The sequence below is a fragment of the Myotis lucifugus genome, unplaced genomic scaffold (assembly GCF_000147115.1).
Source record: "Myotis lucifugus unplaced genomic scaffold, Myoluc2.0 scaffold_567, whole genome shotgun sequence".
NCBI lineage: Eukaryota > Metazoa > Chordata > Mammalia > Chiroptera > Vespertilionidae > Myotis > Myotis lucifugus.
In genome coordinates this window covers 174683-182090 of record NW_005871615.1, presented here as the reverse complement: position 1 = coordinate 182090, position 7408 = coordinate 174683, and positions in this window count along the sequence as shown.

Genomic DNA, 7408 nt, shown 5'->3' with positions numbered 1-7408 from the left:
TGACTGAGGAAGCTGTGCCTCCTTGGCCAAAATCTTATGGTGACCTAGTCATGGCTGGAACCAAGTTTTTCATACACCACACTCCATTCAGTGTCTAGGGTCTCATTGATCTGTAATTAAAAGCTCAATGATTTGGGCTTGACATGCCCACATTCCAAAGGGCTTTGATCCCTCTTCACCTATGATTTCATTTTCAGTTGAGAAGTGTCACTTTATACCTCACCTCGGTAGAGCAGTGGGATTTTAGCTTTATCTGATTATAGCTTCATGAATATTTCTTTTTGACGAAATCATCCCCATTTGGATCCATTTGGATCTTCCTCATCTTTAATAATACCTTGTTACAAGCACTAGTTTGTGTATGAGTATGTATACTATGTTGCTAGGCAATCTTGTAGATGTTGGAATTACAGCAGTGAATTAAGTGGGAGAAACAGACAGCAAATAGTAAATAAGATCATCTAAGTTGGTTGCCCATGACTTTGTTGTAGTTTTGCTTTAACACTTTATCACTGAGTGCTTGTAGTGAGGCCAATATTAGATATTTTGCTGGAGCCAATTTAAGATGGCTTCAAAACGTTTTCAACCAGAATATGTTAAATTTTTCAAACTTATTTAATGGAAAACTGCTCTTGGGTGTACTTGTGTGAGGGGTTGGGAAGGCTATTGACTAACCACAAGGCAGGATATTAAGATAATGTCTAGAAAAATCTCCAAATATTTGGAAATTAAGCAACACATTTCTAAATTACTCATGGTCAAAGAAAAAACACACAAAAGTCGAAAACTATTTCAAAATGAATGATAATGAAACATAATATAGCAAAATTTAAGGGATACAACTACCATTTAATTATATTTAATATAAGCATTGACAGCTTAAAAGGCTTAAATGCTTATATTAAAGACTAGAGGCCCAGTGCACAAAAATTTGTGCACTCGGGGGGGAAGGGGGGTCCCCCAGCCCGGCCTGTGCCCTCTCGCAGTCTGGAACCCCTCGAGAGATAACGACCTGCTGGCTTAGGCCTGCTCCCGGGTGGCAGAGGGCAGGCCCAATCCCTAGGTGCAGCCCCTGGTCAGGATCAGAGCAGGGCCAATTGGGGAGTTGGGGCGCCGCCCCCTGTCATGCACAGAGCAGGGCGGATGGGGAGATTGCGATGCCACCCTCAGTCACGCTCAGGGTAGGGCCGATTGGGGGGTTGGGGCACCGCCCCCTGTCACACTCAAGGCAGGGTCGATGGGGAGGTTGCGGCGTCACCCCCTGTCATGCACAGAGCAGGGCCAATCAGGGGGTTGGGGCGCTGCCCCCTGTCACTCACAGAGCAGGGCCAATCAGGGGTTGGGGAGCTCCCCCCTGTCACGCACAGAGCAGGGCCCCTCAGGGGGTTGAGGAGCTCCCCCCTGTCACTCACAGAGTAGGGCCGATAGGGGAGTTGGGGCACCGCCCCCTGTCACACACAGAGCAGGGCCCATCAGGGGGTTGGAGCGCTGCACCCTGTCACACTCAGGGCAGGGCCAATGGGGAGGTTATGGCTCTATCCCGTTACACACAGAGCAAGGCCCGTGGAGGGGGGTTGGGGCGCCGCCCTCTATCACCCACAGAGCAGGGCCGATCAGGGGGTTGGGGCGCCGCCACTGTCACACTCAGGGCAGGGCCGATGGAGAGGTTATGGCTCTACCCCATCACACAGAGCCGAAGGGCAATCAGGGGGTTGGGGAGCTCCCCCCAATCAGGCACAGAGCAGGGCTGATCAGGGGGTTGGGGCGCCTTCCCCTGTCATGAACAGAGCAGGGCAGATAGGGAGGTTGTGGCCCCGCCCCCTGTCACACACAGAGCCACAGGGCGATCAGGGGGTTTGGGCGCTGCCCCCTGTCACGCTGATCCTGGTGCCGGGAGCCTTGCTGCTCCGCTGATCCCAGTGCCAGGAGGCATATTACCCTTTGGGGGCCGGCTGGTTTGCCCTGAAGGGTGTCCTGGATCAGGGTGGGGGTCCCCACTGGGGTGCCTGGCCAGTCTGGGTGAGGGGCTGAGGGCCATTTTCAGGCTGGCGGGTGACTGAAGATCCCAACCGCTCCTTTTTTTCTTTTCTTTTTTTCTATTCTGGGCCAGCTTTAGCTCTGAGGCCTCGCTGCTGAAAGCAGTTTTCTGGCCTTTACCTTCTGTATTTGATACAATGTTGAGGTCCGGCTGGCTGAAGCCTGGCTGACGGAAAGCCGGTTTCTGGGGTTTTGTTTAGCTTCTATATTTGCAACATAGTTGCTTAGAGTTGCAGATGAGAAGCCGGCAAGTCAGGCGGGGAACGTTGGAGTCCGCCGTCACTGGAGCAAGCAAGCCTTCCTGTTCGCTTCAGTGCATGGCTGCCGGCCACCATCTTGGCTGACAGTTAATTTGCATAAGGATATGCTGATTAGCCAATGGGAAGGGTAGCGGTTGTACGCCAATTACCATGTTTCTCTTTTATTAGTGTAGATAGTTCCATACTCAAGTACCTAAGTGTCCAGTTTATGACATAAAGAAAGCATAAATTAAACCCAAAGTAAGTAGAAAGAAGAAAATGTTAAGGATAAGAGCAGAAATCAACATTACAAACAAAAGGAAATAAAAGAAAACCAACAAAGCCAAAAGTTGGTTCTTTGAACAATTAAAATTAATAAACAGCTAGCAAAAGTAATAAAAAAACATAAGCAAAAGAAAACAAATTACTAAAGAATAAAAGGGAAAACAACAGATCCTACATACATTGAAAGGCTATTAAAGACATATCATAAGCACCTTTCTTTCAGTGAGGTTGAAAAATATAATTCCATAGAGACAATACTAACACAAGAAGAAACAGGAAATCTGAACAGTACTCCAATTTTTTAAAAATATATTTTTATTGATTTCAGAGAGGAAGGGAGAGGGAGAGGGAGATAGAAACATCAATGATGAGAGAGCATCATTGAGTGGCTGCCTCCTGCAAACCCCCTACTGGGGACTGAGCCCGCAACCCAGGCATATGCCCTTGACCAGAATCACACCTGGGACCCTTCAGTCCACAGGCTGACGCTCTATTCACTGAGCCAAACAGGCTAGGGCCAGCACTCCATTTTTTAAAAGAAATTAGCAACTTTCCCACACAAAGAAAGCTCTAGATCAAGCATGTCAAATTCACGGCCTGCAGGCCGCATGCCTCGTTTATTTGGCCTGTGTTAGCCTTTGAGTTTGACATGCTTGCTCTACATCATGAAGGATCCTATAAAAAATGTTAAAGTTATAACACAAAATTCACAAGCTTTTTAAGAAGGTCGAGAGAGAACATTTCTGAACTCTTTATAAGGCTCCCATAAACCCAATCATAAACAAATACACAAATAAGCACATAAGCCTGACACGGACAATACAAAGAAAGAAAAGTCCAGATTATGTGCCCTAAGCATAGATACAAAAATCTTCAACAAAATGCAAATAAGTAAATGGATGGTGGGTGGAGCAGTCAGGCTTCTCACTACTAGAATGGGGGATTACTGATAAGCAAAGGATCAGGTCAGAATGAGCCATAACTCGGCATGAGATTTGGAGACGTCAGTATGAATTCATGTTTTGCTTAATATAGATCTACAGGGATAAACATAGAAATCATTACACATGTTATATACACACATCCAGTTCCAAGCTCTGTGCACTTAGGGGGCCTAGAAGCAATGACACTGATAGAAAAAAAATCGTGGGAGGAGGTGAGGAGGCAAGCTTGCCTTACCAGATTTTTTAAAACATAAAGCCACTGTAACTGAAACATACTGGAAATTCACAAATAGGAAAGCAAGGATGTGATAAAGGTGGGCAAAGATGGTTTTATTTAAATAAGTTTTGCTGGAAACACAATTGCCTGCCAAATGAAGAGGAAAAAAATATACCTACATAAAAAAATTCCATGGCTATTAATTATTTAAAGATAAAAATATATAACAATAACTACTTAGAAGAAAATATTTGCATGCCCTTGCCATTTGTGGTCGTGTTGTATGTATTGGAGGTACTTTTTTTAAAATAATAGTTTATTGATATTTAGAGAGAGAAGAAAGGAGAGAGAGTGAGAAATATCAGTGTGAGAGCACAACACCCATTGGCTGCCTCCCCACCAGGGTTTGAACCCACAACCCAGGCACGTGCCCTTGACCAGGAATTGGAACCAGCAACCTCCCAGTGTACAGGATGAAGCCCAACCAACTGGCCAAGGCTGGGGTTACTTCGTAAGCAACACAGGAAACAACAACAAAGGCAGGGAAATGAAGAAACATTTGACTGGGAGGCAAGACGTTCAGAAGAACGTTACAGCCAGTGCTAGCTGGGGGGTAGGGGCGGGCAGGCCAGGTTTCTATAAATTATGAGTAACAATGGCCACTGGAATCCCGGCAACTCTTTGGAATTTAATCTGGCAAACTCTGTGAAAATGAAAAATATATGTATCCTTCCCACCACTTCTACTTCTAGAAGAATTAAAAGTATACTTCCTGAAGAAGGAAGTAGAAAGGAGGAAGGGTGCTTAATGAAGCATTGTCTGCCAAGTAACAAAGCAAAAAGAAATTAAAGTTCAGTAATAAAAATGTCTTAAGTGTACTCTCACTGTGGAATAGTATGCAACTATTTAAAGGAATGCTTTAGCATTGCGTGGATTTTCCCGTTGAAATAGTCATTATGGGCTGTAAGTGATAAAAGCACCTTGCTGAGAAATGTATATAAAATTGGTCTATATTTATAAAAACAACTACTCCCCACCACACGTAGCCGGCTATTTTTTTATATTATCATTATATAAGAACATACTAGGTTATTAAAATTTGTTATGGTGGATAGGGACCTGTTTGAGAAAGAAGAACTGGTTTGGAGACAGATGAGGGAAGAGATGACTGTGCAACATGAAAAACACTCCAGCATCGTGTCAGAACAAGAATAAACCAGAACATTGTTAACACACCAGCAAATGTGTGAAACCAAACATGTATGTGGGCATGATTAGAGGGCAGCAGGGGAAAATGAAAACTTCTTCATTGGCTGCAAAAAAAAAAGAAAAAAATATACATCATTCTTTGGTACCAAACCTCATAATGCATCCCTCTAAAATGATCCCATATAATAAAAGGCTAATATGCAAATAGACCAAACAGTGGAACAACTGGAACAACCAAACAACCGAACAACCAGTCGCTCTGATGGGCACTGACCACCAGGGGGCGTGTGTGGAACATGGGAGTGTTGGTCATGGCAGGATAGTGGAGCAGGTGAGCGGGGGTGCCAGACCAAGGCTGGGTGCCGGTAGCTGTCATCGGGGCGAGCCTCTGGTGGTTACTGAAAATTCTTGGTTCCTGTGTGCTGTGGTCCTGTCCGCCACTCACACCTGCTGCCAGCACTGGAGCCACCACTTGCAACCATTGCCGGTGCCTGGCACCTGTCCGGATCACTTGGCACCATCAGCAGGTGTGAGTAGCAGCTACCTGCCCTCATCACCCCTGAGGGCTTCTCTACCTCCCCCCGGCTCCTGAGGGGCTATCTGGGCAGCTGCCACTAGCACCTGCTGACGGCGCCAGCCCCACTCACACCCACTGCTGGCGCCATCAGCCCTAGGGAGCAGCAGCAGTGCATGGGAGCTGTGGCAGCGGGAGTGGGGATGCTGGCAGTCAGGGCAGTGGGAGCTGAGGTGGGAGGGGCCAGGCAGGAGCACGGAGGATGGGCCAAGACCCGCCCCTGTGCCTACCACAGCCTCGCGGCCCACAGTTCCTTTCAAAGTGCACGAATTCATGCACTGGGCCCCTAGTATTACCTATAAAACACAATTTGCTAAGTCAATAGCTCTGGGCAATTTCTCATCGTATTTGCAAGCAATCAACACTGTTCACGTCTTGAGTCCCTTTCCAAATACATATATAACTCAAGTGCCCCATTTTAACTTCTCTTTAAAAACTGGTCTTTTTCTCTAGGGGACAGGAGACCATGTACATGGGAGAAGAGCAGAGGTGGCCTGGGAGTATCTGCCATGTTGATGTTTTGTTCCCGAGAAGGGAGACCTGAAGTAAATATACTCTGGCATCAGGATGCTCTGAGGCTGGGTGAAGGGTATGTGGGTGTTTGCTAAATACTCTGGCAATAGTTTTAAATACCCCATCATCTAAGGAGGCAGGAGGCCCCAAGAGGAAAGAAACCCACTTTCTGGCTTGAGGAGTCCCTGGCATGAATAACAGCTCCTACCCAATCAACCCCAAGTCAGCAGGCCCTGCCATGGACCCTAGTCTTCCCACTGGATTCCCATTATTTCATTATAATAAACGGGGGACAAACAGGGATCCCCAGACATTTGAGGAAAAGTTCTCAAGAGAATGGGTGGGGGTGGTGGTGGAGGTAGAAGCAGGTATAAGGGGGGTAAGTGGTGATGGGGGGAAATAATAAAGACGGAAAAAGAGAAAGGGAATAAAATTGTCGCCAACAAAAGAATAAAAAAAACTAAAATTCTAAGTAGTATAATCCCCAGAGAGATTAAAGAATGCCCTGCATTCATAAAATTCCATAGGAAAAAAATTATACATATCTTGCAAGATAAAAATCAAGAAAATCTTCCAGGAAGTAAATAGAACAGGAAAAAAAAGTAGAAAATAGAAGAGATTGAGAGGCAAAGAAGATCAACCAAGAAGTTTCATTATCTGGATAATAATAATAAGAAGATGATGACGACGACGACGATGGTGATGATGATGATGATGACTATAGAGAAAAAAAGTGTTTTTAAATCCAAAATTGAAGGACAATAGTTTATATATTTAAAGCTACATTAACTGAACAGAATGACAGGTGATGACAGATAGAGGATGGATGGATAGATAGATAGATAGATAGATAGATAGATAGATAGATAGATAGATGATAGATAGATAGATAGATAGATAGAAAGATAGATAGATAGATAGATAGATAGATAGATAGATAATAGATAATAGATAGATGATAGATAGATTGATAGATGGTAGATGATAGATAGATAGATAGATAGATAGATAGATAGATAGATAGATAGATGAGAGATAGATGAGAGATAGATAGATAGATGATAGAGAGCAGGTAAATAGATACATCATCACAAATGATAAAGAGGAAACCTGAAGGCTCCAGGGAGGCAGAGGGGGACACTCTCTAAGCGAAGAGAAGCAGGCCTCCCGGCAGCGCCTCACCCAGCGGAAACCAAGAAGACAGCAGAGCTCTGCACCCAAGGGTTTGAGGAAACCGTGCTTTCATCCATGTAAGGGATGAAAGATCTTTTTAGACATTCAAGGCTTTGACCACTCACTCTAACCCTCTTCCTCAGTAAGTGTTTTGAGATAGTCTCTGGCAAATAACAAGCAGCAACAAACAGAAATCTAAGGTACCCGGGGTTTTAAC